At 46.1% G+C, this 15,933-nt stretch overlaps 1 long non-coding RNA gene across 1 annotated transcript in view; it reads left to right on the top strand.

Annotated features, from left to right (window-relative positions):
* Positions 1–14,540, top strand: part of LOC111821837 (uncharacterized) — a 19,696-nt gene extending 5,156 nt beyond the window's left edge. Inside the window, exon 3 of the long non-coding RNA XR_002825173.1 lies at positions 14,471–14,540. This is a non-coding gene — a long non-coding RNA (uncharacterized LOC111821837). The remainder of the gene's footprint in view (positions 1–14,470) is intronic.
* The last annotated feature ends 1,393 nt before the right edge of the window (positions 14,541–15,933 follow it).

Here is a 15,933-nt window from a genome sequence, read left to right as displayed (position 1 = left end):
CCGTCTCTTAAAGTCTCTCCACTGATTCTGTGTACATCTCTAGTTCTCACCTGATGTGTCTCCTTCCGTTTGAACAAATTTTTTTTTTTTTTTTTTTAAAAAGCCTAGGGTTGTTGTCTTTATTTCTTCACTTTCCATTCCCTTATTCCCTTATTTTCAGTCCTTTTCTTCAGTGCCTTTCTTTATGCAATGTTGACCCCTTAATGCTTAAGATTCCCCTCAGCCTCCATGAATGACTCTGTCCCTCCTGGTTTTCCTCCTTGTTGTCTCAATGTTTCTTCTTAGTCACCACCATGAGGTCCTCCTCAAATATTCCTCAGAGCTCTATCCTGGACCCACAGCTCTTCTTTCTCTACCTTCTTGTCTCAGTCATCTAGTGCTGCTACAACAGAAATACCACAAGTGGTTGGTTTTAATGAAGAGAAGTTTATTTCCTCATAGTCAAAGTAGGCTAAAAGTCCAAATTCAAGGTGTCAGCTCCAGGGGAAGGCTTTCTCTCTCTCGGCCTTCTCATCAGTGTTCCCCCAGACTAGGAGCTTCTCGGCGCAGGGACCCGAGTCCAAAGACGCGCTCTGCTCCCAGCACTGCTTTCTTGATGGTATAAGGTCCCCCGTCTCACTGCTCATTTCTGTCTTTTATATCTCAAGAGATTGCCTCAGGACACAATCCAGTCTTGTAGATCGAGTCCTGCCTTACTAACACAGCTGCCACCCATTCTCCCTCATTAACATCATAGAGGCAGGATTTACAACATGTAGGAAAATCACACAGTACCAGGAATCATAGCCCAGCCAAACTGATATACACATTTTTTGGGGGACGTAATTCAAACCATGACACTTCTCTTTCTGGAAAGTCTCTTGTGTTCTTTAAGTTATAATTATGAGGTTGCTGATGATTCTCCCAAATCCATATCAATAGCCATGAGCGACAGACTGAAACACTGTTTTAGTTATCTAGTGCTGCTGTAATAGAAATACCACAAGTGGGTGACTTTAAAAAACAGAAATTAGTTTTCTCACAGTCCTGTAGGCTAAAAGCCAAAATCAGGGTCTTGATTGTGTCTATTCCTTCCTTAGAGGTAGTCCCAGGCATTCCTTGGCTTGTAGACAATCCTCACATGGTATCTGTCTACTCTTTTTATAACCCAGAAGTGATTAAATTTAGAACCCACCCTATTTGGGTATGATCTAATTAACATAGCAAAGAAAACCCTGTCTCTAAACAGGATCGCATCAGTAGGTATAGGGGTTAGGATTCCAACACATTTTGGGGGTGGGGGCACAATTTAATCCATAATAATACCATCTTTTTGGATGTTGGATGGGGTCAAACCAATCATGTCTAAAACTGAACTGGTAATTCCCCTGAAACCTACTTTTCCCGTTAAAGGCATCACCATTCACTCAGTCATCCAAGCCAGACACAGCCTCTGTCTTAATCTGCATCCATTTAGTCATGAAGTTCTCATTATTCCTTGACTCTATGCCCTTCTCTCTGAGGTACATTGTCCTAGCTCAGGGTTTTTTTATTTTTATTTTATTACTTCTCACTTGGATTATTGCAATAATCTAATGTTAGTGATCTCCTTGCCTCCATCTTGTCCCTTTATCCTTAAATCAACCCATCATCCATGCTGTAACCCGTGTGGTCTTTGTGTACTTTTTCTGCTCAAAAACCCAATAATAGGTTCCCTACAGAAAAAAAGTCCAAATCTCTTTGCTAGTCATGTGTGATCTTTAATGAAGCGATCCCCTACCTACACCTCCAGATTTTATGATACTGTTGTTATTTTTTGTGTTTGCTGGACACTTACTCATCCTTCAGGATGCTTCCAGATGCTCCCTCTCTGTGTTTCAACAACATCCTGAGTATGTTTCTTAGGTAGCACCCAGAGACTCCTAATAGCAAGACTGAAAAAAAAGGGGTGAAGGAGGGTTGTTTACAACGGGACAAATCTTTCCATGTTTCCCAAAGTATGACAGATGTATTACTGCAGTTGTGCATGAGCTAAGAGAGTCAGGGGAGTGGAGAATGGAAAGAGATCCTGTAAATGTAGATGCATGGAAGCAGAGCCCAGGAGGAGTTCTAGAACAAGATGGAAGATGGTGGATGGGGTGTTGCTGAGTGGAGAAGAAAGAAACTGGGGTCCTGAAGAAACAAACTATGAGGATAGAAACCATTGACTATGGGATGGGAACGGGTGGAAATGTTTGTGTCCACATTTGAAATGTAGATCTCAGCTCTTCTTCCTGGACTGAATTCCGAAGAGGGAAATAATTTGTTCTTCTGAAGACAAGACCTGGGGAGCGGCAGGCTGTAAATCTTAGCGGGAGGACTTTAAATGCCACTTAGAAATCAGGCCTGAAACACCATAATGTTTGTCAGTCCACATTTTAGTGTTCTTAAATAAGTGTGCAAGGTGTGGGGGATGAAATATGGCAGGTATTTGATTTAAAAAGCCTGCACAGATTTAATGTCCTGATAAAATGTATTAAATCTTTTAAGGTTTTAATGAATCTAATATGTGTTTCATAAATCAAGAGCTCTGCTTAGCTGTCTCCTGGTTTAATAAGAGTAAACTAGGAAATTGCTCTGAGCAGAAGCAAAATACATTTATATCACATTGAAAAGTAATAGATTTTTAAGCTGAGGGGGTCTTTCTGGGCCTTTTAAACTGTTTGCTTATTACATTGCTCCAACTCCTTCAAATATTAAACCACAGGCAAACACGTGCTTAACCGTATCAAGATGTGAACTAGCACAAAGGTAAATATTATTTGTAAGAGAGAAGAAAACAAAGGGAGTATTTCCTTACTCTTAAGCCTACAACCAGGTTGATTTCTGTACTGAAACCTGCGTTTGTGTATCTAGGCTTAAGGTGGTTGGTTAAAAATTATTACAAAATGTTATTAAAACTGCTTTCTGACATTCTCTCACTCCATCCTCACTCCCTCAACACATTTGCCGGATTCAAGTGGTGAGTATGTAAAATACTTCTTGAATTTTACAGCTGATTTTGGAGTGGCTTGTTAAGGTTGCTGGTCAGACTGTCCACAGCAAGCATCCAGAAGCTTCTTCCCTTGTCTGAAACCCAAAGGGCTATAATGTTTTATAATGTTTGCTTTTGTTCCTTTCCTTTCTTTCTTTCTTTTTTTTTAATGGGCTCTCCCAACCCTGCTGGTCAACCTCCAGTGGGGATGGGGAAGAGGTGTTTGGGGGTGCATGTATAGCAGATGGAGCTCTCTGAGCAGGCTGGGGATCTGAAGCCCCTGCTCCCCAGCTTCCTTTTGGATGGGGCAAGGTTCTGGGGCAAGCTGCTGGCTTGGGGAGTTGTGGGGGAGGTGGTGGTGGAGGAATGAAGGGGGGGGGGGTGCGGCTTGAACATTCCTGTGCACAAAAGCTGGCAGGCCTTGTGAGCTCTGCAGGGGAGGGAGCGGGCCCCATAAAGCTCAGTGTGGAGAAACCTGTCCAACCTCATTAGCTGTCACGGGCAACAATACTGATCTGGCAATAAAGGCGATTCCAAACCTGTTGGTCATTAATCACCCGCCTGACAGTTTCGAATGGAAGTGGAAAAACCTCACCCCCTCTACTCTTCCCCTCCTCCCCTGGCCCAGCTCAGGAGTTTAGAGTTACCTCTTGGTGTATATGTGGTTCGTGGCTGTGTGCTGGTTTTGTCTTGGATTTTCAAGGGGCCATTTTCTGCGTGGAGAAGTCACACTGTGGCCAGAGCCTTGGCCGTTAGTGATTCGGTGCAGAGTGAGAGGTGAAAGGGGGTGTCTACAGAGGTTGAACCAAGGGTGTGACCCCTCTGGGATCTAGAGCTGGGTCTTGGCAGGCTGGTGGAACTGGGGAAGTTTGTCGTCAGAGCTCAGCCTCATCTTTCCACACCCTCCCCCTCATTCCCTGGCACTCCCTTCTCTCCCTCCTTCAGGCACTAAGTGCCAACATATTTCCCTTTATGTTCCTTTTCTCTACCCTTCCACCCCCCACCCTCCATTCCCAAATAAGTAGATCTTGCTCTCAGGAAAAGTTTCTTCTCAATCCTGTACATTTCATTCCGAATTTAAACCCTGTTTCCTTTCCCAGGGGTGCTTGTATTTTCTGCCACATCCCTAAATGTGGCATTTGGTGAACAGGTGGGTGATGGTGATCTTTTGTGTGTGGGAGATGCAGTCAGGGGGTGGGGTGAGAAGAGAGGCCTGGTCTGCACAGGTGCCCCTGAAATCGATGCACAGCAAATGCAATTTGGTGGCTTGATCTGTCCCTCTGGGTTTTGTACCTAAAGAAAGGGGAGAGCAGAGGAGAAAAGGCAGTGGGCTAGAACGTCTACGTTCCACACTAGGATGAGGACTCATATAGCCCTTCAAGTTGCTTGTATGCTCTTGAATGCACTTAAGCCAGGTTACCTTTTAGAGAGAGGAGCTTTGTCTTCTGGTCAATTTCAGAGAGGATGTGGAGGAGGGAGGAGTGATGGCGAGGATTAGCCAGGAATTTCTGAAACAGTAGCCTGAGTATAATCTGCATATTTCTTGGTGGCTCTTCTGATGGGCAGGCACAAGAGAGTCAGCTGAGTGCTAGCAACCCGGGAAGGGGAGAAATAGGTACATAAATTTTCAAGTGATCTAAAATAGTCCTCTAGTTCCCCCCAGATTTTCTGTATTCCGTGGGTACGGAGGGTGCATTGGTGGTTCAGTGGTAGAATTCTTGCCTTCCATGCGGGAGATCTGGGTTTGATTTTGGTCATTGTACCTGATGGGCAGTCACCACCTGTCTGTCAGTGGATGTTTGCATGTTTCTATGATGCTGAACAGGTTTCAACAGAGCTTCCAGACTAAGACGGACTAGGTGGAAAGGTCTGATGATCTACTTCCAAAAATCAGCCAATGAAAACCCTATGGATCAAAACAGTCCCCTATCATGGGGATGGCATAGGACTGGGCCGTGTTTCCTTCCATTGTGCATGGGGTCATCATAAGTCAACTCGAGTGCAGCTAACAACAACGTCACTAGGTACAGATTGACGTTAGACTTGCCCACCTTTGGTGCTGCCTTCTCTCTCTCCATGGCTTCTCTGACTTCTTGCTACTCATTCTAGCAGTAGGCAGAGGACAAGAGGCAGATAGACACAGCTGATCCATCCAGACTGCTCTGAACAAGACAAATTCCCATGACAAACTAGAACAAAATGGAAAAGAAAGACAAACTCAATTACATTTTTTTAGGCCTGTTTCCCAATTTCCCTTCTCTCCCCTTCTGCTTACCCCCGTGTTTTCTACTACTATGGTTGTTCTTAACTGGTTACACATTAGAATCAATTAGGGAGCTTTTAAAAAACAGTGATGCTCAGGTCACATTCCTATATATTCTGGCAGAACTGGTCTGGAGTGGAACCCCCACATGGAGATCTTTTGAAAAACTTTCCAGGTGATTCAGTTGTGCAGCTAGGGCTGAGAACAACTGGTGTAATATATTTGAACTCATCACATCAATTCACACCATGATATCTTTGCATTTGTGGTTTCCCTTGCCTCAAATGCCTCCTCTTTTCTCTCTGCCTATTAACTGATCAACTGGTGCCACTTCTATCTGGTGCCAGTACCTGCACTGTGCTTGATACCAGCCAAGAGAGAGAAGAAGCAAAAGATGTGGCTCCTACTCTCAAGGAGCTTGTAAATCTAGCTGGGGAAATTATACCCCCACCGCACATACACAGTATTCCTGTTTAAAGTGTAAATGGCCTCATACCAGCTACAGGTGCTATAGAAGCTCAGCAGAGAGAGAAATCAAGGAGGGCTAGAGTAATCAAGGAAAGCTGTATGGAGGAAGTGGGCTCGGGCTGAGCATTGATGAATGAGTAAGGTTTGGGTAAGTGGGGAGGAAGGGTGGAGAATTTCAGGCAGAGGGACAGCGTAAGCAAATGAGTAGAGGCTGGAAAATGAATGGGGTCATATGCTGGGACAGGAAGAAGATTTGCTTGCCTACAGAGAAGGCTCAGCCCAAGCCCCTTTTCCTCTTTCATCTTACACTAACCTCTACCTGGGTTCCTGCAGCATTTACTGTGGATTCCACTTAGTCATGCGTTGTTGTGTACTGTTAAGTCTCTTTCAAGTGGGCATCTCTCAATCAGATTTATAAGAAATTGGAGGACAGGGACTATACCTTATACTGATTGGGGCCTGTAATTCAATCCAGTCCAGTCCAATTCAATCCGATCTAATCCAGTCCAGTCCAATCCAATCCAATCCAGTCCAATCCAATCCAGCATATATTTACTGAGTGCCAGCTATATGCCAGTCTAGACTTTTGGGATTCAATGAAACACACAAAGATACTGGCCCTCCTGAGCTTAGAATCTAGCAGTGATAAAGACAACACTAAAAGCTATAAATAATATATAAATAAATTCAGTAGTATGGTAAAAGGTGGAAAGTATTGTGAAAAAAGAAGAAGAACAGGGTAAGGGGAATCAGGAGTGAGTGAGTGTGGTAGTCTGTGCCCTCCTGTGTCTCTGTGTGTGTGTGTAGAGTTACTAAGTGGAAGGTATAAAATAAAAGGCATTATTAATTAGAAGGAATTATTAATAGAGGTAGAGCCCTGGTGGCACAGTGTTAAGAGCTACAGCTGTTAACCAAAAGGTTAGTGGTTGAAATCCACCAGCTGCTTCTTGGAAACCGTATTAGGGCAGTTCTACTCTGTCCCATAGGGTTGCTCTGAGTCGGAATTGACTCGAAGGCAACAGGTTTTGTTTTTTGGTATTAATAGAGGTATTAAATAAAAGGTCAGAATTGGTCTCACTGAGAAGGTGAGAATAGATCTAAGACTTGAAGGAAATGAGAGAGTTGGTCAAGTGTATAACTGGGAGAAAAGTTTTCCAGAGGGACAGGTAGAGCAAAGGCTGTACATTGGAGCATGCCTGGCACATTTGAAGAATGGCCAGGAGGCCATGTGGCTGGAGCCAAGTGACTGAAGGAGGACAGTGGTGGTGGGAGAGGAGGTCGAAGAAGTAGCAGGGAGCCGGATCATGTAGGGTCTTAGAAACCACTGTATGGACTTTGGCCTCTATTCCAAGTGAGATGGGGGCCCTTGCTGTGTTTCAAGCAGATGAGTGATGTGATCTATGTTTTTACAAAGACACCTTAAGCTGCTGTGTTGAGAATAGACACTGGGGTGGGGGTGGACAAGGGTGGAAGCAAGATCTATCAGAAACTGATTTTTACAGACACAACCGAACTTATGCAACTCAGTGAAAGAAGTCCTAAGTATTCACATTGGAAGGCTGCACTGTACATTATTCCTATGTGCTCACTAAGAGCTTCATTAAAAGACACACATTATTTAAGTTTTTGACCTGACTGAATAAACCTGATCATCCAGCTTATTCACCAGGCTTGTCTCCCAGAGACATCCGCCCCCCACCCCAACACATAAAGATTTGTCATTTTCAATAAAGAATGTGACAGACTTTGAAAATGGTTTCTGAAACATCCAAGAGTTCCAAAGAATTTTGAGCAAGGCAACATTATTAGAATAAGTGCATGTAATTCCATAGTGACCATTTTGAGTGGGACAATATTTTGATATCTGAGTCCTGCTGTGAGGAGCCCTGGTGGCACAGTGGTTAAAGAGCTTGGCTGCTAACCAAGAGGTTGGCAGTTCCAACCCACCGGCTGCTCTGAGGGAGAAAGATGAGGCAGTCTGCTTCTGTAAAGATTACAGCCTTGGAGACCCTATGGAGGCAGTTCTACTCTGTCCTATAGTGTTGCTGTGAGTGGGAATCGACTGGACGGCAGTGGGTTTTTGGTTAGTCCTGCTGTGTTTTTTTTTTTGTTGTTTAAATGAATTCTATTGCTCATAGTATTTCTTCTGTACTCACCCTACTACTGAGCAGAGGCTTGGCACTCAGCACACAGCACCCTCAGTGTGGACTTGGGGAATGCAATTAAGCCTTGGGTATGTTGGTATGTGCTAATTTGCAAGAGAGTATTACAAATTCCATTTGAATTTCCAAATCCGACTTATTTTTGAGGGGGCAAACTGTTTTTTCCCCCAAGAAAAGTGAGACCTGCATATTTACAAGAGGTTCTTTACCTTCCCCTCTTAAGAAGCAAAGGTGACCACTTTTCTGTTAAGCTTCTTAAAAGTCCGCTTAGATGAATGAGCAGCCAGAAGGGTAATCAGTCTGTCACCCAGTAAACAACATTACTGAGTGGCTTCTGTGAACATTAGTCACTAGGAGTGGATTCAAAAGAAACAGAAACCTCCATCTTTGCCCTCATGTTGCTCCCAATCTGGCTAGCGAAACAGAACCCTGAAAACAAGAGGACGTTTACAAAGAGACGTGCTGGTGGGTGACGTGAGGAAACGAGATGCCTTATTACCGTATGTTTGTATGTCATTGTAAACTTTTCAGTGTATTATAACACCCATTATCTTATTTCATTTAGTCCTCCTAATTATTTTCGGAAATAAAACCACAGGGTGTTAAACAGCTGAGATGGACCTTAGAGAACATCCATTTTACCCAGTTCCCCCAGCCTATAGGGAGGAAACTGAGGCATGAGCTCTGAAGTGATTTGCCCAGTGTCACTCAGGAAGCAAAGGAGCTGGAACTGGAACCAGGTCTCTTGGGTCCCAGTCTCCGTCCTTTTCTTCATTTTCAGAGTGGGCCAGGGTTACAGGATTGAGGCCACAGGAGCATTTAATGAGGCTGAGGGGAAAGCTTAATTTGGCATGGGGAGAAAGTACGGGCAGCCAATGGGAAGCGGCCCTAACAACTTGTCATTTCTGAGAGGAGAGGCCTAGGCAGGGAAGAGGTGATGGTTCAGCGAAAGAGTTTGAAAGGCTGGGTCACAGCAGGGGCCCTCCTAGGCCCAGAGTCACCAGAGGAAACATTAGCTTTTAATTATTATTTCCTGAGGCTGACCCTCCCACAGCTAGAGTGGCCAGAGCAGGGCAATCAGGGAGGTTGGGAATGCCTCATGGAATGAAGGCAGGCCGGGTGGTAATTACACGAAGGCCTCAGTAATGAACTGAATTCCTCAGCATGGGGCGTTTAGGCTCCAACCACTGGGCTGGAATAAAGACCTGAGGCCGGGACACCGACAGGAGAAAGTTACCTGCTCCTACCTGTGACATGAGCCCTTCAGTGTGGAGGGTGGCTGGCAGGGAATGCGCTTCCCAAAGCCATCCAGGGCCTTTCCACTGTAGCAAGGCCCAAGACCAAGGGCCGATCTGCTATACCTTGCCTCCAAATGGGATAAGGCAACAGGACGCACCTAGATGATTCTCCAAGGTGTTCCACCATGGCTCAGAGGGCCATGGGGAGTGACACTGGGGAGAAATAGGGAGCCCTGCTCTCCTTCGAGGTGAGGAGATTCAGGGGCGATTTCTTGAGGTAGGCAGTACACAGGGCAAATGTCAGGGGACTTCCAGACATCTGGTCCTCGGCCAGGCTTGCTTGTGTGTGGCCTTCTGACCAGGGCATTTAGAGCAGTGCTTCTCAAACTTTGATGTGCCTGCAATTACCTGGAGGATCTTGTTAAAATGCAGATTTAGAGCCATAAGTCTGGGATGGTACCCGAGATTCTGCATTTCTAACAAGCTCTCGGTTGGTTGTAGAACCAACCATACTTTGAGTAACAAGACTTTAAAGGGATAATTTGTGGGAGTTAAACTTTCTCCAAAACCCTCACCTGGTTAATGGCCCTCCTAGCTCTTTCCACCTGAGGGCTTCTGGTCTTCAGACCACTGTTCGTACTCCCTGCTTTTTCTGGACATCTCTGGTTCCCACTGACTAGTCCCCTGACTGCGTGTGGCGCTGTCTGCGCTGCTCGCTTGGTTCTTAGCATTCACAATCTGCTTTTATATGCCCGTGGGTCATTTCTCCAACTAGATAGCTGAATACCTGAGGTTTATGGACTTCCCTCTTGCTTCCTTCTGACCTTGCAAGGCCGAGCGCAACATTGTGGGTATACGCAGTATTCCATGAATGTGGATTCCTTGAATTAATCTGCCCTTTTGGAGCCAACCATTCCTTTCCTCGGCCCTTTGTCACCTGGTTTATTGGCCCAGTGAACCCTTGCTGGGCCTGTCTCTCTGTCCCTATTGCCTGGAACTCTGTTTTTAGAACACTAAGATGGATTCCGTTCATCTCCAGGAGAGTGTTGGGTTCCGGAATAGGGGTAACATAGTCCTCTCTTGGAAAAGGAGGAACTACCCAGTCAGGCGGGCCAAGGGACCATTGATCTGAGCCCTGTGAACAGTGGCTTCTCAGGAGCCTTGGATCTCAGCCCAGTTGCAGACAACTTCTTCTTTCAACTTCCTTTCATGTGTTTTAACTTCACAAACATGCCAATTCCCAGCTGCCCCTCAGAGACAGTGGCAGTGGTGGCGAGCCCACAGCAGGGGTCAGATGAAGTGGTGGGGTGGCATGGGGAGGGTTGTGGTGGGAGGTTTCCCCACCATCAGAGACTTTGCCACTGGGGACTGGGGTTGTATTGCTGATCTACAGATACACACATATGGACTCAGACCAGCGGACTGGTGCACTAGCTGTTACACTCAATGTTAAAAGTAGGTACCCACATATGGCAAATTCACACACAGACATCTTGCCCCTTTCTTATGTCCTTTGTACCTCTATATTCTCTCTCTTTCTCTCTGACACACACACACACACACACACACACACACACAAATACTTAACCAATTAAGTCCGTCGAGCGCTATTTGCAGATGATGGTGTGGAATTGTGCTGGAGTTGTGTCCGGCCTCATTAAATGTCAGGATTAACAATACGGCACTTGGCAATCAAGGCTGCTCTGTGGCTGTTAGTCATTAATCACCATCTGACAGTCCTGAATTGGAAACGAGGAGCCTGTTCACATGTGCTCTGTGTACCTAGTTACCCTCTTGGTAATCAGTCTCGGAAAAGTTTTCTTTGACTCCCTGCCTGCGAGGGCCTCTGTCCTGGCAAAGGAGCGGAGGGTCATTCGACTTTGCTCCCCTCTCCTCCTCCTCCTCCTCCTCACTGGGAAAAGAAGTTGAGGTCCTAAAAAAACAGGGGAGAGAGGAGCATATTGTTTTTGGCCTACTCGTTCCCTCTTATGCCTACTTCATGTAGCCTTGTTTTTATATTCTGGCCCAACGGCCAGGAAAATTCTTTTTCTCCTTGGAGAAATCCTGAAAGACAACAAGGAGCTCAGCTGGGTCCCAAAAGCTGTTGGGGTTAGTTTATAAAATGTGGTTCTTCCCCAGCTGCTCAGGTCCGGTCCTCGGTCTGCTAGATGGGGGGTGGGGGTTGACTAATTTCAGGTATTGTTCAGCAACTTGGTCCTGAATTTCTTCAAGTCCTTTCTGGGTCCCTTTGCAGAATTGAGAGAAAGGACTACTTCGTCTCTGGGGTCGATTCCCAGCACCGTTCTACAACTTTATTAATGGATTCATTCTTCAAATATCTATTTAGTGCCAACTGCGACCAGGCAGACTGGACACTGTGGATACAGAGATAATCACAGTGGTCACGGTGCCTGCCCTCATGGTGGTTATGTTTAGTGGGGGAGATAAGTATTAAACAGAGAATGCTGTATCATGGTATGATTAATCTTTGAAGGAAAATAGTCCTGCCCTGGATGCTTGGTGTTTCCCGTTGTCTAGCTGCCAGGTCCTCCCAGGGGTGCTATCCCTGGAGGTGCCTTTCCTGGGAAAATGTTCATTCCGGAGCTCTCCTGACCTGGCTTTTTCTCACCCTCAAGAATCTTATGTCCCATTCCCTTCAAACCCTGCTGTTTGTTTTCCTAGATGTTGGCTCTTTCCAAACATGCTTTGGTGGGTGCTGATATATTAAGATGGTTGCCTTCTCCTTCCACCCATGCATTTTTACAGTGTCTTTTTCTGGACTTCATTCCTTAGTTCCAAGGAATGTCTTGAGTGGGGGCATTTTCAGTCACTGTGGCCATTTGGTAGAGGGAATGGTTGGAGAAATGCAGGGGCTGGTGGCCACTGACTGCCCAGCCACCAGCTGGTCCCCTCTGCCTGCCTCTAGGGTTTGTTGCTCTAGCTGTGGCCTTCAGAGTAACTACCTGTCCCCTTGGGACCATCCTTGCTGTTCTGGAGAAGGGGAGACTGACCTAGAGGAGGGAAGAACTCTGGAATAACTGGTCACTGGGCCATTGGCAGATGGTGTGCATTCTTTGCTCTTTCCTGATCACGCTTTCTCTTGCCCTTCCTTGAGTTTTACCCTTAAGGCTCTTCCCTAGCCCAACTAATGACTTCAGTTCAAGGACACTGACAAATGTTCTAGTCTTTTAGCTGTTTTCATTTAAATGGAATGCAGCAAGCATTTATTGATTATCCACAATGTGTCTGGCATTGTCGTAGGCACAGGGGACACAAAAATGAAAAAGCCGCTGTCCTTGCCTTTAAAGAACTTGTAGCCAAGTGGGGGGAGATGTGAGGCACTCACCTAGCAAAGTATGGGACGGACTGTAAAAGAGACACAAATAAGGAACCCAAAGGGTTCAGAGCAAGGGGAAACCACAACTGGTTGGAATAAAAAACAGTGAATTGGTGAGAGGGGTTAGACTTTTTAGGAAGAAGGAACAACTCAATGCAAGAGCTTGGTGTCCAGGAAATAGTGAACTGTTAACGTTAGGGTCCTGTGGAGGGTTCTGGGAGGGCTGGCGCAGAACAGTGTGCTGAGGTTGTTTTGTGGAGGACTTGAATGCTAAGTTTGTTGTTGTTAGTTGCCATCGAGTCAATCCCGACTCATCATGACCCCATGTGTGGAGTAGTACTGCTTCATAGGGTTTTCAAGGGGTGAGTTCAAACCACCAACTTTCAGCTAGTACTACCCAGTGACTCCAATGCTAGGTTAAAGGTTATTAAATAGATAATGGAAGGCCAAGGAAGGTCCATGAGTTTCCAAAAGTAAGAAACCCATGCTTCTATTTTTCATTGAAAAGTTGTCTTTCTGGAAGAGAGAAAGCTGAGTTTCCCTCAAGCGTCACACTCCCCGCCAGAATCATATAATTATGTATTGATTTGTGTGATTGTTAGTTTAATTTTTGCCTCTATCAGTAGCTGTCCATACTGCAGCTCCAGAACAAAGAAAACCTCAAAGCGTTTCTCAGTGGCCTCCCTGCAACTCACTTGAGCAGTCCGATTCTACACAAAATCAGCCACCGTTCTCCCACTCCCTTGCATTAGTGCCTAGAGGTTATGTCTGGCTGAGGTCCTTCTTGGCTGCCCAGGAGGTGTGGGATGACTGGGCAGCCAGTGATCTCACTCTGCACCCCTAGGCTTCCTTTCTCCTCCCAACTCTTCCCTTTTCTGGTTCTTCTAGAATTTGGCCTGAGGTACTGATTATTTGTCCCCTCATGAAGGCACAGCTACAAAGGAAAGCACCTTCACAGCAGGAGAATATGGTCGATGTTCAGGTGTGGATTTCTTGGTTTGAGGTGCTCTTGCCTCCCTTCACCTGGCTAACCCCACTCATCTTTCAGGCCTCAGCTTAAATATCATGTTCCCTGACCTTAGTTTTAAATGAGGATTCCCTGTTATACCCTCTCTATACCATACAGCACTCTGTACTTTTCCTTCATCTCTACTACCACAACTTGTAATTAATTATATGTTGATTTGTTTAGTTTCTGTTTTCTTCACCAGTCTATAAGCTCCATGAAGGCAGGAGCTGTATATCTTTTTGCTCAGTGTCTAGTCCAGTGCCTGACATGTACTAGGTGCTCAGTAAGTGGTACTGAATGAATGAACCGATGGTGTTGGGTCCATCTATGGCCTGGATGATCTCAGAGCTGGTTGGACATTTACCCAGTGGCCTGGGAGTGGGTAAATTATAGGATTTCTCTCTGTACTGAATGAATGAACCAATGGTGTCCATCTATGGCCTGGATGATCTCAGAGCTGGTTGGACATTTACCCAGTGGCCTGAGAGTGGGTAAATTATGGGATTTCTCTCTCACTTTTTTGAGAAGGAAAATGGTGAGCAAGGAGAGTATGGCTTGGTGTTCTTGGGAATGCCCCCTTGTGGTTTGGCCGCATGGAATATGTTTAGCCTGCCCTTTAAGAGATGATGAGCGATGAGCAACCACCCTGGTTACAAGGACCCAGCGTCTTCTCTGACAGGGCCCCGAAACTGCAGAACCAGGCCTGAAAAAGAAATGGATGGATATTTCAAAAAGATTAGCAAGTTCCTGACCCAGACTGCTCCCCAGTGGCCTGATCCTGAAGAACCCTGAGCTTTAAAATCCCAAAGAAGTGCTGGGTTCCATTCTTTTCCCTAAGCATTGATAATGCCTAATCTGATGGGAGCTGAAGGGAAATGGGAAGAGAAAGGGAACAATGCAGAGTTTAGAGCAGGGTCGGTTTGAGGCAACCAGCAAAGCAGAAAAGTTAGTATTGGGGATGGGTGGAGGAATACACCAATGTCTTCTTTCCCTCTTTCTAGATGTTCTCCCCACTGAAGACACTGAGGGGTGACTGCTGAAGGAGGCAGAGGAGAAGAAGGTACAGCCCTCAAGATACCTGGGAGTGATGGAGGTTTGTTACCCTCATGGTGGTTCTCATTAGGGAGAGAACTCTGGTACCACCCCCAGGGGCATTTGGAAACATAGGAGGCATTTTTGGTTGTCTCCGTATTGGGAGGTGCTACTAGTGATTATGGAAACCCTGGTGGCGTAGTAGTTAAGCGCTATGGCTGCTAACCAAAAGGTTGGCAGTTTGAATCTACCAGCCACTCCTTGGAAGCTGTATGCGGGCAGTTCTACTCTGTCCTGTAGGGTCAACTATGAGTCGGAATCAACTTGATGGCAATGGGTTTGTTTTTTTAACTAGCAATTACTGTCTTGAGGCCAAATATGCTAACTCTTCTACCATGCATATGACCATTCTGCCCAATAAAAAATGATCTTTCCCCAAATGTCGCTGTGAGATAAGAGAAAAACAGGGACTTTGATGCTTTAGACACTCCATGGTTTCTGTCCGTGGAGCTCCTGGGATCAGAGCAGAAAAAGCTGAGAGGCCTGCCCCTGACCACTGGGGCATGTCACATAGAACTAGTGAAAAGCTCAGGCCACCATCCTCTTCAGCCCCTTCTCAGCCCTCTTTCACTGCCCTCAAACCTGCAAAGCCATCCAGCAGACGCTACTCTTCAAACCAGGCCTCACTCAGCTGTGATGGTTAACTTATTCCATATGTCGGGGCCCCTCTCACGTCAGAAAATGAGAGTGGAATGGGACACAAGTGTGACTAGAGGTAGTTGTGGTAGAGGTGAGGGATGGGGAGAGGGCGATGTCTGAGGGCTGGTGGGAAAGGCTTTTCGAGGGGTGTTGCTCTGACGGGGAAGTGCTGGGGGAAGTCAATGGCAACACGTTCCGGCCTGTTGGGAGGACGGCTGTTGGCACCAGGAGAAACCCATCCAGCGGAGCCAACCCTCATTAATCATCCAGGCGGCTGAACTGCCAGCTCCTTTCAAGATCTTTCAAGAAGGGTTTTCACCCAAAATAGAGTTGAAAATGTGCTGGGCCCTACTCAGAATCTCATCAGTCTGGGCATTATGGGAAGTGTCAGGCAGGCTGTGACAGACAAGGCCCACTCTGTTCAAGGGGTCCTGACTCCCACAGCCTGTCATATCAAGCGCCTGATCAAATTTGACAGCTTCATTTGTACCTACAGAATAGATAAAAGGGGCTGTTCATTGAAACAAATGGAGGGGAAGGGGTGGGGGAGGGGAGCGAGGTGAGGGTGAGAGGGAGTGTGTGTGCATTTGTGTGTGTGTTGGGGGGAGGAATGGCATTGGGGGAAGAACAGCGGGGAGGGTTATGGTTAGGAGCAAGGAGCGCAAAGAAAGATACTCTCTAAGAACATTTTCTTCTCCAACACCGCCAGAGAAGGCAAGGGATGGGGGAGACA

The sequence above is a fragment of the Trichechus manatus genome, unplaced genomic scaffold (assembly GCF_000243295.1).
Source record: "Trichechus manatus latirostris isolate Lorelei unplaced genomic scaffold, TriManLat1.0 scaffold00109, whole genome shotgun sequence".
NCBI classification, from domain to species: domain Eukaryota; kingdom Metazoa; phylum Chordata; class Mammalia; order Sirenia; family Trichechidae; genus Trichechus; species Trichechus manatus.
The sequence above is the reverse complement of the archived record's forward strand: the minus strand, read 5'-3'. Positions and strand labels throughout refer to the sequence as shown.